The 20,482-nt window shown below is 41.3% G+C and overlaps 1 protein-coding gene across 4 annotated transcripts in view; it reads right to left on the reverse strand.

The window, feature by feature from the left end:
* The window catches only part of CTNND2 (catenin delta 2), a 669,170-nt gene extending 655,554 nt beyond the window's left edge, over positions 1 to 13,616 (reverse strand). For 3 of the 4 annotated variants that reach the window (XM_068931423.1, XM_068931424.1, XM_068931421.1), the window contains exon 1: positions 13,464 to 13,616. The gene's annotated coding sequence lies outside the window, so the exon portion shown is untranslated. Of the gene's footprint in view, positions 1 to 11,258; positions 11,334 to 13,463 lie in introns of those variants that run through there. The other variant, XM_068931422.1, reaches the window with a different exon arrangement.
* Positions 13,617 to 20,482: the final 6,866 nt, after the last annotated feature.

Consider the following 20,482-nt stretch of genomic DNA (forward strand, 5'->3'; position numbering starts at 1 on the left):
GGAGAGATCCCAGATGTTTGTAAAAGAAAAAAAAAAAAACAAACTGCCTTATACAAATTTTGAAAAAAAAATTGAGGGAGGCAGTACTGCTTTATACGTTTGCTATGTTTTGGGCAATGTTTGAAATTCATATTTAACATATTTCTTATTTAATATTAAAAATTCTGTACAAATGTTCAAGCTTCAAGTTTCAAATGTAAAAAGTCAGACCTTAAATTACAAGCGCATTTCTATTCTCCTCTATGTGCATATAGAGAGATGAAGATTAAAACATCAGTAATATTACACAACGTTCTATAAATTCATTCAGCAGCACAAGTCCCCTTTCTGAAGGAGCACTAAAATGATTCATGCGCAAAAATGCGCAAAAAAGAAAAAGCTTTGAGCTGTCCTTGCTTTCTCCAACTGCTCCTGTAAAAGGTAGACGTATAGCTGTCTTTCAGAAATACACTTGGTATCTCAAAAACGGTATTGTGAAATAAACCACAAGCCTCTTAACTCTTTCACATGAGCTAACGTAAGTGGAATACGGAAGGGAACGGAACACGAAACTAAAACCATTTTAGCTATGCTCAAACTTCATTTAAGTACTAGAGGATTTACTGCAATGATTTTACCTCTTTCAATTGATCCAAACCCAAAACTCTTCTCAACTTACACTATTCCAGTGGGCAAGATTCTTGAGAAATTACAGAAGCCATCTGAAATGCTGCTCGGTAGCACTTACTGCTGAGCTCACTTTATTTCTGAATTTCGGAGCAGCCACTACAACCTCACGCTAGTTCTGCGTACACAATTCTACCAGTACGTTTCCTCCACCAGCTTATACAGTGTTTCTTTCACATAAACACACACGCTCAAGTACAGTTCTACACTTGCACCTGTCTCTCAAATCATCTACCTAATCTAGATGATTAAAAATTCTAGTCTTGTTCAGTTTTCATTGTAGGGGAAATAATATTTCTGCCTTAAAAAATAGTAACAAACTTCACCTATATAAAATCCTAAAGTTACATTAATTAATTCTCAGCTAGCAACCACCTGAATGTCTGATCCGTCTGAAACATACACCTGAAAGCCGCTATTGGATCTTATTAGAAGTTTGCTTATAACTTCTTCTTGCTATTTACTGATTGAATGCAAGCTGATAGTGGAAAATTCATGACAATTTCTAGAAAAAAAAAATTTAGAAAACATCCAGATTTAGAAGACAGAGGAAAAAATCCTTTACTTCTGTGACATGATTCCTAGAAAGGAAGCTGCAGCTCAAACATTTCCACGATATTAGATCTTACTCTGGGAAAGTCACATCACAAGCTAGGAAAAGAAAAGGGATAACAGACCATCAAATCCCATATATGGCAAACTAGCCATAAAAATATAGAAAAAAAGTTTGTAAAAACTACAACTCTCAGTTCAGACACAACAAAATAAATACAAGTATGTACTATATAGATTAAAGGTATTACTGGCCTGAGTTTCAGCTGGCTGCCATGCTTCCTACCAATAGGAAAGAAAATTTACTCAGTTCAAATTCCCTTTCTCATTTTTTATTTTGAAATTTTAATAAGATATCCCATATACATATGTACAGTCAACAAACATACAGAAGGCTGCATACTACTAAATGCACTCTCGGCATCCAATGCTTGTACTCTTATCTTCAGATGAATATAAAAAGTTGAACCTGAAGTCCAACACCTTATTCCTCATCTGAAGACTAATTTGCATCACTGAAATGTCAAAAACAATAATTAATCTTCTTTGCAGTGTAAATACCAATACAACTTATTTATAGGGTGACAGCACCATAACGGGTACAACATGGTTACCAGCCCATGGTTTTGCCCAGTAGGTAGGTAAGTATGGAAGAAAGAAGGGATCAGAAAAAACATGTAATAATATCTCCTTGAACATGCATAGAGGAGGAAACATAGCACCTACTTCTCTACAGACAAGCTGTTCAAGAGACTGCAATACTGATTCACCTTCATCCTTATAGACCACAGCCTAGGACTAATGCATTTCAGGAAAGATACATACTTTTAACTCTGCAACCTCAAGGGCAGTCACGGTTTCTTCTCTTCTTTTCAGTTTTGGGGATAGCTTCACTTTTCCATTTGCCCTGTTCTTCACAGCCAACTCTGCTTTTTCACATCAGCTGCTCCGTCTCTTTTGCTAAGCAAAACTATGGCCATATTGCACAGTGGTGCCAATTAGACACATAGACACACGCAAAAACAAACGCAAACAAAAAACCTCCACATGACAAAATAACTCATTTTTGCAAACGCTGACCCTGCAAACACCCACATGACAAAAACTGATTTTTGCAAAACTGACCCTGCAAATTTTACATGGCTATTAAGTCCAAAATAGAACCAAAAGGGCAAAATTTAAATAAAGATTTATTACAGATTATTTGAAATAAGTGGAGTTTTAGATGTTATGATGAGCACAGTAAGCTTTTCACAGTCAGCAATCCTTGCTTCTTTATTACAGTCCTGATATTTTACTGAAACCATACTAAATATACAGATTTAAATGTGAGTTAAAATGTGAATGTGAATTTTAAAAGAGGGGGAGGAGAAATAATTGCTTCATTCACAAGAACAAAGCATCATAGTTCATAAACGTAAAGAGCTATACAGCTTCCCAGACAGTAGTACCATTTATTGACAAGCACGTTACAGTGGCAGGTAAACAAACCTCATTCTTCAAGACCATTACTGTTCCAGAGGACAGGAAGGATGCTTTTTTCCCTCCCTAGGACAAATTAGCCAAACAAACTACAACTCTGATTTTTCCTTTCTTTTTCCTGCAACCCACTCTTTTTTCCCCCTCCACATGGGAGTCTTATGCGTTGATTAAAGCTGAAAAAGAACCCTCTGACCCAATACAGAAAGTTTAAAAATCCTGAAGTATAAGAATTGTAAATCAGTGCTGAGATTATTCATCCTGACCCTATTTTAGGATGCCACCAGTATTTGTGATATCAGTATTTTTCTTTAGAAAACTGTATCATGACAAACATCAGATTGTGAAATTATTGGATAGTCAAGCAGGTAAAAGTAGCAGAATAAAGAGATGAAAAATATTTGTGATGAAGGCACATTTTGTAAAGCACAGGTCTCCCACTGATTCAGTTGGATTTCTGTTACCTAATTAAATGAGAAAACAATTAGGTTTTGCTTGAGAGAAATATAAAATCAAGCAGCTTTGGAGTTCACTATTATACAAGTTATGCAATACACATTCATAAGGGAGGAATTTCAACATTTGACACAGCTTCAGCTAATTCCATTTTTATTTATATTTTAAAAAAGCAGCTTTTTAGGGGTTGGGCAGAGAAGAAGAGAAAGTATAAGTTAATATTTGAGCCCAAGATATTAGAATTAAAAAAAAAAGCTTAGATACAAAACACTTGCAAATAAAACAAAAATATCCTACATTTTTCAAACCTAGTTGCATATCAAAAAAAAATCCCACAGAATAAATAAGCATTAAATGTTTGCCTTTTAAGTCTGTATTCAGGCCAAGGCCAACAAACTCTTATTGACTTCAGCAGACTTGGACAAATAAGAATTGTTGAGAGAGATCTAGGTTTTAAAATCAGGTGAAAGTGTGTTTATGCATTGTATAGAAAGATCAGTCAGACTGAGTTGGTTGCACACATAAATAGAATACGTGTGCATTTCTAAACGTGTGCAAACTGTGTTTTCCTTGTTTAGACCAGTACAATGTTCCCTGTTGGAACTGGTATACTTCTGTAAATAAAGCACTTCTGAAAATGTATTTCTCAAATTTTTTACTGGAAACCAGCAGACTGGCTCAACTACCTCTGCTAAATGATCGAATTAGCATCTTCCTGCTTCACTGACGTTACAGCAACTATAAAGGCAATTCCAGCTCCTTGTCCTTCCCCCACTGCCACTATGGTTTGCTATTAACAGCATCTCAAATCTCTTGCTCTCCTTGGGACACTAGCTACACAGTAAAAGACACAAAAGCAATTTATAGTGCAGAAAGTCTTTGGCTCCTTCACAAACATCACTGCTCCGAGCCTGGTCTGACAATACATCACCAGCAACCTGTCACTGGGGGACCCGACATACTGTCATCACTGCCGATCAAAAGCCAAGCACCTCCCTGCTGGGTGTTTTCGGAGGGGAGATCATGCTGAGGAAGCCTCAAACAGAGCGATCCATCAGCATGGTCAGCCTGAGGATGCTGGTGGGTAGAGCTGGAGTTACAGGTCTTGCTCTACTTCCCTCTTCTGAGGCACTAACAATGGCCTGCCAAGAGCCGTGAGACCATATATAAAGCTACCTCACCTTGACTCTATATTTTAAATAGCATCTATAAATACAAAAATATAGGTAGTTATACAAATAGGAACATACAGCAGAGAAGTCAAGTTCTTTGAAGTGACTTTGCCCCATACGCTTTCCAGTGATACCAGCATATCCAGGAGCTCACAGATGCCTGGTCTTAAAAATCCAAGCTGTCTGAAAGTAGGACAAGTTTACATAGCACTTAGTTAGCATCGACTGCTAGATGTACCATATCCTTCAAATACTGATGTTGCACTTACCAGAAAATCTTACTGCGGAAATCAATCTAAATTGCCTTCCTTTATGTAACTGTGTGAAGTTTTAGCTGTTCTAAGCTATAGCCAAGGCATAAAATATGATCAAAGTTTATAATGTTACTTCTACCACAAAGAAAGAGGTGTCTTCATCTGCTCAGTTTAAGTCATTTTTAAATTTTAATTTAAAAAAAATTTAGAGAAGGAATAGGTGAAGAAGAGATACAAAAGTAAAGTTTTACACCATAAATTTGCATTTCATCCACATAAAGTAATTGCTGCACAAACTTGGCTACATAAGGAAACACAGACTGTAAGGAAATGTTTGATTCCTTTTGAAACATGGAGAAGTACTACCAACCCTTTGGCTGCTCATTATAAAAGTTAGCATGGAGCATCCTCGCAGAAGCACAGCGAAAGGTTAATGAACTTCCTTAATTTGACCAGAGATGCAGGCTTTGGCATTTGTTTTTATTGTATAAAATGCAATCATGCCTATTAAGCACCTATTGAACTGAGTACACTAAGCAACTGCTTAACAGAAGAGCGCATTAAGTTTCTTGAAAGTGGTCTCATGGCTTCTCTTCAATACTCTCATTTGTATATAAAATATTTCTTTGTATTATAATGCAATTTCTGGTTTTAACTCATTTTTAAAATCTGTGATTCTAAGCTTATTCTTTGATTAGGCATACATGTTTCCAATTAAGCTGAATCTGCCCATCTTTCTTTGAAGAGGTTAAATTCAGAGTTAACCAAGGCCCCTGAGACTCTGTGCAATACTGTACTTGCCTTGCTCTTTGTAAAGAGAAAAGAAGTCAAAATTCAAGTGCTGAAAACAAGTGCGATAGGCTTCCACGCTTGTCAGAAAGACTCACGATCAAAAATATTCATTCCTAAATGCATCAAAACTTTAAGGGATCATCATGTTTATGCAGAACGATGAGAGGAAAGGGTGTTGTTCATCTAATATGCACCGAGTTATAGGATACTATGTGTCATTAACTACTACCCATGCTTTTATTTTGCTAATCCTTAATGAGGTCTACACTAGATTACAAATGCTAATTTTCCCCCAGAGTGAACCAAACCGTACCTTCCAAAAATCATGCATATATAGCTGAGGGGCTCCTGGGAATTAATTTGGTGATGCCTAAGCAGGACTTCCAACCCCATTATTCAAAATCCTTATCTTGGGCTCATATGCTATAAATCTGGTTTAGAAAAAAGAAATAAAGAAGCTACAAGCTAACTATGTTTTCCTGTTTTATTTGTAAAGAGAATCTCTACATTTTTTGACACTTCCAAGGAGCAGATGTGCCATCGCATTTCCAAGCTTTCCCCTACACCTCTAAATGACATACTTCAGCACTGTAGTGGAAATCCATGTACAAAGTCTCAAGATTCTCCTAACTCAACCTTCAAAAACATTTGCAGTAAGAATAACAAGAATTACATGATTCATCAATTATTGTCAATACCCTCTATTAAAGCACAAACTTTTGTAAAATACCCAAAGCTTGTTCATTTCCTTCAGTGCATTTGTAAGCCTGTTTGGTCAGACAAGGTCAGCCACTGAACTGAAGGTCAGATTACCATCATGAGGTGTAAAAGGATATAGGTACCACAAAAATCAGTGTGGTTCTCTCAAGCTAACATAAAGGTGAACTTTGAGGATCAGAGTCTCTGCATACTATTCCTCTGCTGTGCGTATTGTTTTATTTTTTAATTATTATTTTTAAAGTGAATTACAGACCTCAGACTTCCTGCAAGTATCTGGACATAATTCCATTTTTATCTAAAGCAGCCTATAATATCACAGCCTCATTGCAACTGTGGCAATGTAGAATAGAGACTTTCCAAAAAGAAAAAAAATGTTTGATATCCAGAGGAAAAAGTGTTTTGTATTAACATCTTAAAACAATGTAACGTTGAGAAATAACGCACTGGGGAAGTGAACACCATCCAAATGGGAAACATCTGCAATTTATATGTATGACAAGAAAGGAGGAAGTCATTGGATCAATGGGCTGTAACAGTACCATCTTAACTATGATGGTCTGTGACCATGTACTCAAACACTCTTCCTCATTGATAGGGCTGAAGAATCTGGGGGGGGGGGGGAAGGGGGAAGTTTTCAGACAGTTTTCATCGTTACAAGATTTATCCACTTCTTCCAACTGTTAGCTGACCCATGCTTCAAACCAAATGTTAAGCCAAAAGGATCCCCACACCGTTAACCCCTTCTCATTGACACCTCTTGTATTAAATAGCAAATCGTTCTTTAAACGTCTAAAATTAAAACAAAAGCATTTTGACTCAGGGTCTTATTTCCACTAATGAATTTGGCATGAAGAGAAACACGACACAAATTTAAGAGTAATTACCAGTATTTAAAACAAAACAAAAACAAAGAAGTAACAACAAGAAAAAAAAACACCCCAAGATTATCACACTGAAAGAACTGTTGTAATGGGAAATGAGATTCAATAGCACCAAACAGACCGGTCCTGTGTTAGGGGGAGCAACAACAACTTTTGCCTGGAAGGAGCCCAGCCTACCAACGAGCCTGCGATTAACTACCACTCCTACAGCACGAAAACAGCAGACAACAGCTTGGGACAAACCCACCAAAAACTGACACAGAAAAGCAGTATTGTATGTAAAAGGCTCTGATCCTACCTCACGTGGAGGTCTGTTTATTCATGTTTAGGAAAGACAAGTTAAAACAAGATAGAGTAAGCCACTGGGATTAAGGGGGAAAACGAAGGGCTCCTCGTGACTGGGCAAGTGCAGGAGCTCTTATAAAAGGAGGGTGGAGAGGGCACCTCACTGCTCTTGGGAAACACCGTCAGCCGGAGAAACGCAGCCAGGGGAACAGAGCTGTGTAAACCAGGGGTCAATGCTGCCACAAGGACAAATGGGAGTAAACTAACCATAAATACCTTTAGGCTAGAAATTGTAACAAGCTCTCCAGCTACAGACAAGAGGGTTTTTTTTTAAAAAAGACTCTTATGAGAATACAGGGGAAGCAAGAAATTTACATTGTTGCAATATTAAGTGTTTCAGTTTATCATGGTTTCTGTGATGGCAGAAGAGAGTTCCTCAGACAGAAAGAGCCTTTCCCACCTATACCACCATCGCTGAAAATGTTGTAGTAGTATGGTAGTCCACAAATAACACTCAGGGAACAGAGGTTTTTTTTTTTTTTTTAAAAAAAGATCTTATCTGAAAAAAGTTGTAGTAATATACATGCACCTTATTTTTATTTAATTGAAGAAACAGTTATATCAATTTTAATTTATGGTCTGACATCAGGTTGGAGCATCTTCCACAACCCCTTCACATTGTGCTCTCTTCCTGTAACAACGGATGTCATAAAAAAGCTTTGCACCTATATTTCTTGAAAGAGACCTCCTATTAGAGCTACTTCATCAGAAAATTTAACAAAATGATTGATCACATTTCCCAATTTGTCAAAAAATCTAGACTTAGATTTGTAAGAATTCACTAGATTATCTATTTTGTACTTCGCATCCCCAGCACTTAGGAGCCCCAGTCCCACCTTCAGTGAGACATCAGCTTGCAGATCACATAGCACCTCACTTCCAGAGGTACCGAGCCATGCAGAAATGAGACGATGCCGTTAGGCATGTTCAAAAGCTGGCCTGAAGTGTATTTACTGTTGTAATAAATAAATGTGAGACAGAGATGATTTCAAAAATGCCTTCAGGCATCTGCTTATTTAAATATCTCAGTGTCTCTGAAAGTTCTGGCACAGAAGACAACAACACGTCTTGCCCATGCAGCCTTCCCCTTTCCGTATTTCTTTAACCCCAAGTCATTTACTTTGCTGAAGACGTTTAAGCCTTTGCTTCCGTAGACAGCTGTTCTCCGACCTCTCCTTCTGCTATCTCGGGCTGTTTTTCAGTCACCTCTGTACTCAAGGCTATGTCATCCTTCATGTCAAAAATGAGCGCGATGAGGCTTCTGCCTTGCCACGGGCCAAGCAGGGAAGGCATTAGGCCCCCTCTTGGCAAGAGGAAAGATTATTTTTAAACAAGCTGTTCTGGCTGGGACAATAATCTACTTTCTTCTGTAAAAGAGTAGATAAACATGCATGTTTAAGAATGAAGAAACCTGGTGGCTGCCCAGCTAAGTACAACACTAAACTGCAGAAGTACTTTCTCAGAAAACAGGAATTAAAATAGAGTACCTGCCTTGAATTTCAGAGTCTGGAGCCTGGAGTCACCTCTCAGAATTTTGCCAGTCACTCTTGCAAACTGCCTGTTGGCTTTAAGGGAAGGTTTACGCCTTCACAGAGAGCAGATTATGAATTTTAGCAATCCTAGGGGTGGCAAAAGGTAAAGTAGTTTTCCACCACCAGTATTAAAACTTATTTCTCATTATTTCCACAAACATTTTAGTATTTTAAGAGAGAGTAACCTGATAAAAACGAATATGTTAAAACTCTCATCCAGTGGGTTTTAAAACAACAAAGAATTCCCATTAGAATTCCTATTTATGCCACATGCCCAGTTTCGTTAGGCTGCCTTTGGGAATTCAACCTTGCAGGAATATTTTGGCGATGTATAATTAAATAACAATAGACTATGTCAGGACAGAAGAATGCAGCTATCACTGAAAAAGGAACATGTACATGTTATACTAAGCAGACTAATTCAAGTTTGTCAGTTTTGAAAAGAAATTTTCTTCACCAAAATGCAATTGCTGTCCTGCGAAGATGTAGGGAGAAGAGATGAATTACAAACTCAGCAGGAAAAAAAGGAAAAAAGGAATCTTCTCATAGAGGACTTTTTATGAAAAACCCTTTGGCTCTCACATGTTCTAGACTTTGAAAATTGCTACTTGATGGGACTCCGCCCATTTGCGGCTTCTCAAAATGAAATGAAGCCAGCTGAGAACAAGTGAAAAATAAGGCTTGACTACACAGTAAAACTATAATGGATAATACAATGAATCATAATCAAATGTATTATCAAATATGATGATTTTATATGTGGATTAAAACCAAAAGTTACCACCTTTGTGGTGAGTTTGAAAAGTATGAAGTTTTAAAGTTTCATTAGAAGCCTGTTCTTGCAGAAATTTTAAACCAATAAAATAAGCAACGATCAAAAGGACATATATGCTGTTCCATGCCTCCTGAAGTTATTGCTTATTAATATACTTGAATTTTGTAAACCAGAAGAGGTAGTTAAGAGTCGATTGAGCAAGCCAAGAACAATTTAAATATATATTAAATACTTGCTATCACAGATAAAAGAGATATTTCTGTTTCTTAGTTTTACATTAAATTAGCAACTAATGCAAAAAAAAAAATCTATTAACACAGCTATTAGTTTACTCATAAACAGATACCGTATTTCCTTTTCAGTTTTATTAAACTTGAATTTTGTCCAGTATACTGCCAGAGAATTGGGTCAGTCAATCTGCTTTTACCACCCATAGATGACACCAAGCTAGCACATCCCAAGGGAACAGAAGAAATTGTTTCAGTGTGTCACTCTGCATTCAAAATTCCTTCCAGATTAGGTTAACTACAGACGAGCCACTAACCAAAGGGTCTTGTGATTCTGCAGTATATGAGCAGACGACTGCATACCTGTCCTACGTGGAGACCTCATACTGACACAAGAGATATTAAACTCAGTTTTCCCATCATGCCCCCCAACAAAAAAAGTCAGAAAAAATAATTCTTTTTCCAGGCGTAATGGCTTTTCTCAGGAAAATGAATCTCTCCTAAAACCAACTGTGTTTTTAGCTCTGTTTCAGAGTCATTTTATTTTAAAATACTGCCTATCAGTTGGTGGTTTATGATTTATATACATATATATATATATACACACACACACACATATATTTTATTAACAGCTATACTATCACATTTAGTATCATGCAGTTAAATAATCATCTTAAACTTATCTTAAAATAAAGTATTACTGAGATCTTCAAAGAAGAGAAACAACCCATTTCATCTTTTTTGTCATACCTAAACTGTAAGTCATGAATAATTTGATATATCAAGTGCAATCAATAAGAAGCACAAAAAAGTTATTTAAGTAGAAATTACTGTACTAATATATTTTCCTTATCTTACTGATATTCCTGAATGCAGTTGCTTCTAGGAATTGTTGAAAAGTACATCTGAAATCCTAACAAAGATATGCTGGAATTTCCACAACTGATAGGCTCTAAAAATCATATCACACTGAGCCATGAAATAGAAAGCATATCGGAAATTTAGTGCAAAATTTAACACTCATGAGTTGTGCTGTTATCTGCTTCATTTACATGCCGATCTACAGCCCTACTTAAAAATGTATTTCTTAAAACCCTTAAAATAAGCTGTTCCATTCCTTTCTTTACAGCATAAGTTGATTTTACACGTGTCTTGAGAAACAAATATATTATACTGAATTAAAGCCGTCAAATTGATGGCATCCATCAGCAAAGGTAAATTATACAAATACAAATTATGCAAACACTTTAAGTTGATACTATTTCTATTTTGTGCGGCTGTCTGTCAGAGTTCATTATGTGAGCATGAAATTATTTTAGGAGTATTATTCAAAAAACACAGCAAAAGTCACAAGCTTGTAAGCGTTACCAATAAACTATTTAGCACTTTTAATGTCATCTAAGGTACCTGAGAAACAAAACTTAAACACGGCAGCTGCAGTTCTCTCCCAAAAGCAGATTTCTTGTAAAGCACAGTAAAGTCAGGCAACTCGCATTCAGAAACGAATCCTTCTCTTTGCTTCCCACCAGCAGCTTTACGGGGTATTTCCTTTGGTGTGTACACACAGCGCAGTCCACTACTCTTTTTCCAAAGCCTCGCTTATATAACACTGCAAAAGCCATCTCTCAACAACGCGATCGAGACGTGATCTCCTGTTTCCGTGCTACAACATTCAACATAATCAGGTTCAACACAGTACTGAGCCATTAATCAACTTCTGCCTAATAAGGATGATCTAATGCAAGCTCGCTGCAGGTTGCGTTACGCAGACTGATGATACCCAGTCAAGGTAGGGTCCCTTGCAGACAGAAAGGGGTTCGCTTCACAAACTTTACTCAGAATTAGTCTTGCAAGGATACCTGACGATTATCATTCGGAGAAAGCACAAGTTTTGCTTATTTGCCACACTCTTCCTAGGTTGCTCGGGTTTAGGGTGGCGATTCCCCCCCAGCAAGCCACATAAAGGGTAAATAGGTTTATGAAAGCCCTAAAGGCATCTGAGTCTCCAAGGCCAACGAGGAGAAAATTAAGCAGCTTTCTGTGGGGACCTGCACCTCACTCACTCACTCGTGTCAGGTCATTTATACATTGACCCATTAGCTGAGTTCTTTCCAAAAAAACCAATCCAATTGAGAAAAATATCAATGCAGGATTCTTCTTTCAGTAAAAAGAAAAAAAAAAAAAAAAAACAAAACTGAAAACAAATGGAAAAGTCAGCCTTTTTTTTTTCTCTTCATAGCCTAAGTGAGATTAGCCAACTTTATCAGTTCCTTTTTAAATTGCTTCTTAAATAGAGAATGACAAAGACATTTCTCCCTCACTTGATTTTGCAAAAGCCTAGAGCAGACTTACGTAAACGCCAGACAATTTTGGGCATTCTCTCCCTGTCTTGAGATCCTGACATACCCTACAGAGAGATGCGCTACAAACTACAGTTCAGGTTGATTCAGTCTTTTCACTCTCTGTACAGGCTACCTGCACAGGCCACAAAAAAACCCAAAAATCGAAAGTTTACACTTGATCTTGCTATTCCCAACAGAAAAAAAGAAACACACATTTCGGGGACATGAAATATCAGTTGCTGCAGCCCATGAAGTTAACAGCGTGGTGTTTAACAAAGGCCTATTAAAGTCTAATTATTTCCCACAAGTTTAGGGTATTTTTTTCTATAAAGCAGCTAATTGTAAGGTTAATCGTGACCCCCCTGAATCAGAACAAAGCACGCCAAACACTTCAACTATGAGGAAGAATACATCTTAGCGTAACAGGATGTATCTCAGTCTTTCACGTGTGCATGTCTCCACTCCCTCCAGGGTCTATTTAACATGGTTTCTAAAATGATTGCTGTCCACGGTGCCCCCCTCCCCTTTTTTTTTTTTAATTTTATGCTGCTCCAAGACCCCTGGCCGGAGTGCCGTGCGTGCTGCACACGCTGCCCGGGCCGCCGCACCGATTCGGCTCCAGCTACGCTCCCACCAACCGATGCCAGCGCATCGCACACCACAACCACAGCCAGGTGAGGCAAAAGGGAAGAAAAGCATCCTTCCTTGCAGCCATTAAACACAGAGCAACGAAACAGCACATCGCAGCCCCCCCCCTTCCCCACTCCCCCCCTCCCTCAGCGCAGCATTTCGCAGGCGGTGCCTTCAAAGGAAGCATCCCCCCTCCTCCCCGCACACACATACACGCAGCCAGCGCCGCCCGGAGCCGCCCCAGGGCCCCGGCGATGGCCGCGGGGCGCCGAGGGGCAGCGGGTCCCCCCTTCCTCCTCCTCCCGCCCCATGACTTCACTGCCGTAACGAGCACATTAGTGCAGGGCGTCGGGAGACGGCGGCGGCGCCGCCGATGCCCTACATACAAGCAAACGCCTAACGTACGGCGAGGGGAGAGGCGGGCGGAGCGGAGCGGAGCGGGGGGGAAGCGGCGGCGCCGCCTGACCCCTCCGCCGCGGGCCCACGCGCGGCTCCCGGCCGCCGGGCCACGCGCGGCCGCCCGCGCCAGCGGCGAGCACGCGAGGGGGGGAGGACGAGGCGAGGGGATTTGGGGGGCAGAGGAAGAAGAGGAGGAGGAGGACGGGGGACCTGGCAGCATGACGGCCGCCGCCGTACTCACCGCTCGGCGCCGCTCCGGCCGCCTTCACGTACCACAGCCCCGCGGCAAATCCTCAGCCCGGCGGGCAAGGCGCGGGCGGCGCCGGGCTTCACCGCAAGGTCCTGACCTTGCCCAGCTGCAGCAGCATCCTCGGCGGCGGCGGCGGCGGTGGTGGTTCCCCCCACCCCCTCGCCGCCCCCCAGCGCAACCCCCGTCGGTGGGCGCGCTGCTCCGCACCCACCCACCCACCGCCCCGCTCCTCGGGCGGCCGCGGCCGGGGCGGGCTCGGCGGCGGCGCCTGGCGCAGCGGCCGCGGGATGCGGCCGGAGCAGAGACAGCCGCCGCCGCCGCAGCATCTGCCGCCGCCGCGCTCCCGCCCCGCCGGCCCGCCCCGCCCCGCCGCTCCCGTCCCCTCCCCGGCGGGAGCGCGCCCGCCGCCGCCGCCGCCGAGCAGCCCGCGCCGGGGCCGGCTGCTGCGCGCGCGCTCCCGCCCGGCCCGGCCCACGGGGCGCGCCGCGCTCCCGCGTGGGCTGCGGCGTGTGCGCGCCGGGCGTGGGGGGGGTGAGGGGCACCCCCCGCTGGGTCGGGGGCGGTGAGAAGCGGAGGTCTGGGCGGCAGGAGCCTGCCGCCGGCCTCCCTCCCTTCGGCCTTCAAGCCCCCAGGTGGGAAAGCTACCGTGTTTGCAGAAGTCTTTTTACGAGCAAAGAGGGTAAGAGAACGTGGGAGTCATAAGTCACGTTTATTTATGTGTGTGTCTGTGCATATATACATGCACATATATACATGCACACGCACACTGAACCCGCCGCTAAGAAACTTGTGTGGCACGCAGCCACGCAGCGCTCACCTGGAAGTTGCCCTGCCGCGGGCCCTCGCGACTCGCCTCGCAGAGCTTTTTGTGCCCGAGGAGCAGCGCCAGCGTTTGTTACCCGAGCAGGGGGGTCCGCGCTGCCCGGCCGACCCCCCGCTCCCCCCCCCCACCGCAGCGGGCGGGCGGGACCCACGCGTGCTCGGGCGTGGGTCGGGCCGGCGAGTCGCAGGCGGCTCCCTAGCGGGAGCGAGCACCGGCGCCGGGCGGGTTCAGAGCGACTCGCTGCTGCCACCTTTCGCCGGGCGAGTCCCGAGCGCTCTGGGAGCAGCAGCTCCGCGCTGACGGCGGGGTCAAAAGCTACCGGTGCTCTTCGTTTCGGCAGGTGGCCGGGGGTGTTAGTCATTCTACGTCCAACGCCAGAAATACTTATATTTTGTTTGTTTGTTTGTTTTTCCCTGCATGTTGTCTCTTTGATTTATTTGATTTTCTCTATTCACTGTCTTTTCTGATACCTTTTTGTCTTTACTTTACCTTTTCTGTTTACCTAGATTAAATGCAGAATTTTATGTGTGCTCTGCCTTGAGGTCATTTATCAATTATCTCTAACCTCACCACAAGCGCGCTTGTTTTAACATTCTCAGACACACACCATAGGAATAGAAGAGAAAACGAATATTCAGAGAAGCCTACTTAAGCAATTCAAGAAGCCATGACACCGAACAGTTAAACAGATCACTAGTAATTAAGAGCTTGTCCAGCTGAATTCTTTCCTAGTCTGATGAAAGAGGAAGAGTTAAGCCCCCTGTCTTTGCCTTCACTCTAGCAGCGTTATCAGGCCTGGCGTGGCTGCCTGAGGCAGCTGCTAAAGCTAGAAAAATCTGCAGCTGGAGGTGTAAAGATTGCCTCAGTAGTAGCTTAGCCCACTGGCTGAAAGTTAGAGCCCTCTTTTGGGGAACAGGCACATAACTCAGCAGTTCCATTTCGTGTACAGGTGTTCAAACTTCTAGGGTTTTGCAGAGTAAAGAGAGACTCACCTTTTCAGAGAGAAGAAAGTAAATAAATAAAAAAGCAGCTCATCATCTGCATCCAGAGGGAGAACTTACGCATGCTAAGTGCAAGAACAAGTTTTGGTCTGTGATTCCCGGCCTGAAGTAGGCATTTAATTCTGGACTGATAGTAGTATGTCACCTGGTAGGTACCTAAAAACACTGTGCTGCTGTTACAACTCAAGCTGTACTTGATACTAAAATTACTAAGTGTGATGGCATCATGGGTCTGCAGGGAGCAGCTCTTCACTGGAACAGTCAATCTCAACCTGCCCAGACATGGCAATCTGCTACCTTAGGCTTACTTGGGCTGTGCCTGGGAATGGTATATCTAGGCTAAGCCTTGAGGGTTTTGTTTGTGAAGCAGGGAAAAAGAAAAGGAAGTGATGATCTGACCGAGATCAATATTTTCAAGCACAGGAGTCATAAAAACTTCTTTGTTGTTCGTGTTTGGCTATAGTATTTTCGAAGGCATTTGAGGCTTTAAGCTTCTATTTGCTCAAAATAATAATAAATAAAACTTTTAGAGAATAAAAATTTAAGTCTATTTTAGTAACATGAATAGATTTAAATCTCCTAATAGATTTTTCAGATATTTCTTATCTGAACAGCTGAATCTTTTAAAGATTTTCTAAGATTTTCCTTAAAAAAAAAAAAGGTTGTACGTGTTGCTCCATGTTTTACCTTCACAGCCTAAATGGCTGTATTATGAAGAACAATAACAATGACAAATTGTTTCACTTTTGGCTCAGAAGATACCTGTTACTATAGCTAGTTAACAGTGATTTTCTTTTCTCTCCTTCTGATTTTTCTGTGAGAAGTTTCATCTTCAGGTCAAAGATGAAGATAGAAGTAGAAGAAAACACGGAAAAGTCCATTTTCCAGCAATTAGACAAGCCATTAGAATGTGGGATACCCAGACACATGTGCTTGCGTGTTCTGTCTCTACATAAAACATATTTGGTTCAGTCATTGTCATAAGTGGGCTTTCGGGGTTGTTTTCTGAATTTTTGGACAGAAGGGGAAGCATTTCTTGCCCAATTTTACTTGTTTACTCTTAGATCGTATCTACAATTAAGTGCATACTTAATTTGAAGGTCGTTGGGATCATCTGTCCTGGTGCAGCTCTACTCTTCATCATGCTGAGGGTGATGGGAGCTGTGCATAGCAAGAATGTAATTGTAGCAAAACTAGGCCTATGAAACAGATTAATGTTTCGGTCACACTTTATCAAGTCTGGAATAAAGTCAGGAACACGTATTTTTTGCCCTTTTTAATAAACTGAAAAATCAGCTAAGCATTTTTAACTTTTTAAGCTTAGAATAATACTTTAAGGACTTTGTTGTAATTACTGTTTGATCACTTTCTAAGAAGTATTTGAAAGTGGAATTATTAAAATAAGTTGACGATATCCATCGAAATAAACATATTTCAAATAAGAAAAAGCATGTCTCTTGAGGTATACTATATGGTGTCGAAATCAAAGTAGGAATGAATTTAAATGGCTGATTCAATTTTCTTATTCCGTCCTATTTAACTATGATATTATCTTAATAAATCAAGTCAACATTGGATTATAGCAGTAGTATTTGTATTTCCCATTTTCCTAAATTGTCATGCAATATTATGTACACAATTGCTTAGTTAACAGCCAAGTACGCCTAAATCCTAGGATGAAGATGGCTTCCTATAAAACAAAGATGAAGTGACAAGAGAAGACTTGTACTGTTGCGTTTGCATAAGCTCGTGTCCTGGTCCCCTGGAAACGTTTCTTTAGCAGTAGTCTTAAGGAAAAATAAGGTATTTTCTATTCTGAGACACAGCTGGTTTTGACTTGGTCTGTTTATGATTAAATTACTCTTGAAGTGCTAAGCTTGCCTGGTAATAGGAAAGTGTAATTGAATCTGTAGAACCTGCAGATTTTGTGAATGAATCTGTATTTGCATTGGGAGAGTTGGATCGAATCACCGAAGACAGCTCTCCATTCCCTAGGACCTGAATGGGAACTGGAGTATTTTCTGAAGCATTTGGAGAGGGGGAAAGGATTTTAGGGAGCAGAGATGGCTTCTTCTTCCCGGCTTCATCCATAGATGACAAAATAGCCAGTTATGAACAACGTCTTTCTGAAACAGCAGCGTTAAAACCCTTTTTGGACCTACTTGATCTCATAAAATCATTTTAAGAATGATTATTTAGCTAACAGCCACCATTAGTTTCCTAAGCAATTTGATATTTTCAGCATTTCAGATTTTCATGTAAAATCATATAAAAAGGTAGAATTCCAAGGGACTGTTTGTCGCAGGCAATCAGCATCCTTATGCGAGGAACAGAAATGGGGCCACATGATTTAAAAAATCACGCTTCATCTATGTGTTCATCATTAATGGGCCAGTCGAAATGTCACCACTTCGGGTCCCCGGGGCCTGCCTAGCCCTGCTGGTCCCTGCCCACCCCCTGGTCTCCCCCACCCAAGTGAAAAAGAAGGTTATGTTATAGCGTCCTATCCTGCACATGTACAGACTATGGAGGCTAACATAGAGAAAAAGACGGATGTCCTGAAACAATTTCTAAGCCCTAATCCCATGAAGGAAAGTAACCTCGATCCATCTTTGTGTGACCCAGTCTCATGAGCAGTATGATGTCAACTCAGCTGAAAATTAACAGGGTGGCATTAACCATTCAAAACATGTTTATCCCTATTAGTGTCGATTGAAATGCCAAGCCATTCTCCGAATGTATCCCTTAATACATTTAGAGCTGCAAAAGCGTTTAGGATTAAGGTATAATGCTTACAAAACTGTATCATACCTCTCAGATTCCTTTTCCTTTCCATAGTGCTTGTTTACATTGGAAGCCTTTCAATGTCCTGCTCAAAAAATTCTCCCCATTATAACCGTCATGTCTAGCCTCACCCTGGGAAGGTCATCTAAGGCATGTGTCGTAACAGCTCTCAGACACCTGGGCCAGCCTAAACCACTGGAGGAGCCATCATTTGCAAAGTCAAGAGCACTCAGTTATAAACAAGATTTAAGTCCTGCAGACTCGGGTATAGCGGTATGACAGCAAAATGATCAGCAAAGCAAGCACTGGCCTATACGTGGTGAGAGTGGAAGAGTCTGCGTTACGAACAGAGAGAGAAAGATCAGCTTGTCCTAGTTTCCCTTTGTGTCTCTACAGTGAAACTTTTTTTTTCTTGATTCTTTTTTAGTGTTTTGAAGAGAGCTAACCAGTCCTGTAAACCAGAGCCTAAATGCATTCATTATTATTGGTAGAGAGATTTAGAAACTGATGCCAATAAGAAAGAATGAGAGGAAAAAAGAAATAGCTCTATAATAGAAAGAAGAGTTGTAATCCTTAGACGTACTATAAGCAACTAAAACACAACAGCTGTTTATTTGATGCTTACTTAGTATATGCACTTTGGACTGTTTGCTCTATGATCCTTTACTGATTAGGAATAAAGAATTAAGGAAATCACCCTACCTCTCAAGAAGAAACTGTGTTTTGAGTAAGTCCATCTCAGCAATAAAAACCATCCTGCAAAAGACCAGGTGGAAATCTTGCAACACACTTAAAAGTGATTCTGTTTGAATGACAGTTCAGCATCATTGTAGTGATTATTCTTTTATTTAATCCACTTACGCATGAGTTTTACTTAATATCTTTCCACAGTATGGAAAAAAGTCCATTTGAAAAAACAGTGGATTTGGCAACTGTTTAGACCTCAGTAAAGACTAAGATATTAATCAGCCTGAAGAAGAAGTGAATGAGTTGGCTTATGTTGCAATTATGTAATGCTGGCTCATGTTTTAATCTATGCTCCAGTGTATTTAGTCACTGTAGCAGGAAGGATGAAGCTAAATTGACCTGGCTATTAACTCCATGCATAAAATGCTCCCAAAGTCACACACTTCTGCTCTTTTCCATCCATGGCTTTAGACATAGTGCATTCCTAGAGACTGTTGATCTGTTCTCCCAGTGCACAAGAACAGCTGAGCTAGCAACCTCTGTGAAAACCCAGACCACTGATGTACCATGGGTGTACAGCAGCTATCAAGGACACCTTGCTACACTTTTCTTGCTCCTCACAGCATTCCTTGGTCTTATGTTGCACACGTATTAGTGATTTAGTGAATGGGAGAACTCTTTTTAATATTCCTTGCATCCACACCTGGAGCCTCTCGAGTATGCCACTAGTGCATTCAAAGTGGTTCCCCTACTAGTGGAACCAAGGTTAATGTAACACCCTGGCGTGGCATCTAGAGAGCCCTGTCTGCAATGTGGACACGAGGTCCATTCGCGTGCACTGTACATACTGAGGCCCAGCAACCACTGTGAACTTTATTGCTGATGCAGATACAATATGGACATGCAGTCCTGGCACCGTAGCAGATCTCGGAAAACGGAACCCTGCTCTTTGCACTGCACCACTCAGCAATGTAGATATAGCCTAGCTTTCCAGCCAGGGGGTCCACAACCAAAACTCTCTGTTTTCCTCTCCATCCTCAGCTGAGCTCTTCTGAACTACACAGCCATGAGGCAGATGCCTGGTTCTGTCCTGCATGGATCTGACCATTCCCTCTGCCAGGCTCCAGAACTGATCTGTCTCAGAATAGTGTTGGTGTGTGCCTGGTCATCTAATTCGTGGTGTGTTACCTAGTCTTACCACTTTTTGCTGCAAGATCTTCTGCAGAGTTGGGTATCTCTAGTCCTATATGTAATTAGTGCTAGAGAGAGATGCGCTGGTCATCTTCCCCTAGAGTTTATAGCAATAATCTCTTGCTTCCATGAGCTAACGTGTTTAGAAAGAATAATTTTTGGCAAGGAAGGAGAGCAAGTTGCTGCAGTTTAAATGGCCGTTCACGTAACAGTAGAATGGAGGTGTGTGCCATGGACACAATGGTGAATTTTCCTGATGAGTTTTCGGCATCACGGGATGGGAAATCAGATTTTCACCTTGAGGCTGTAGGAATTGAAATAAAAGATTAAGTGAAACAATCTTTAAACAATTATAAGTTGTCCAGGTTGGCACCTGTATCACTTGCTTGCTGACACTATCATCTGTGCAGTATCTCTTTAATTTTCTATATCTGTGTGGTAGTCTTTAACACTGTTTTGAAATGCGTCAAAAAAATGTAGAGCACGTGGGGCAGGATTTGTTTTTCCTCACTTCCTGATATGCT

This window comes from Struthio camelus, chromosome 2 (genome assembly GCF_040807025.1).
Source record: "Struthio camelus isolate bStrCam1 chromosome 2, bStrCam1.hap1, whole genome shotgun sequence".
Taxonomy (NCBI): Eukaryota; Metazoa; Chordata; class Aves; order Struthioniformes; family Struthionidae; genus Struthio; species Struthio camelus.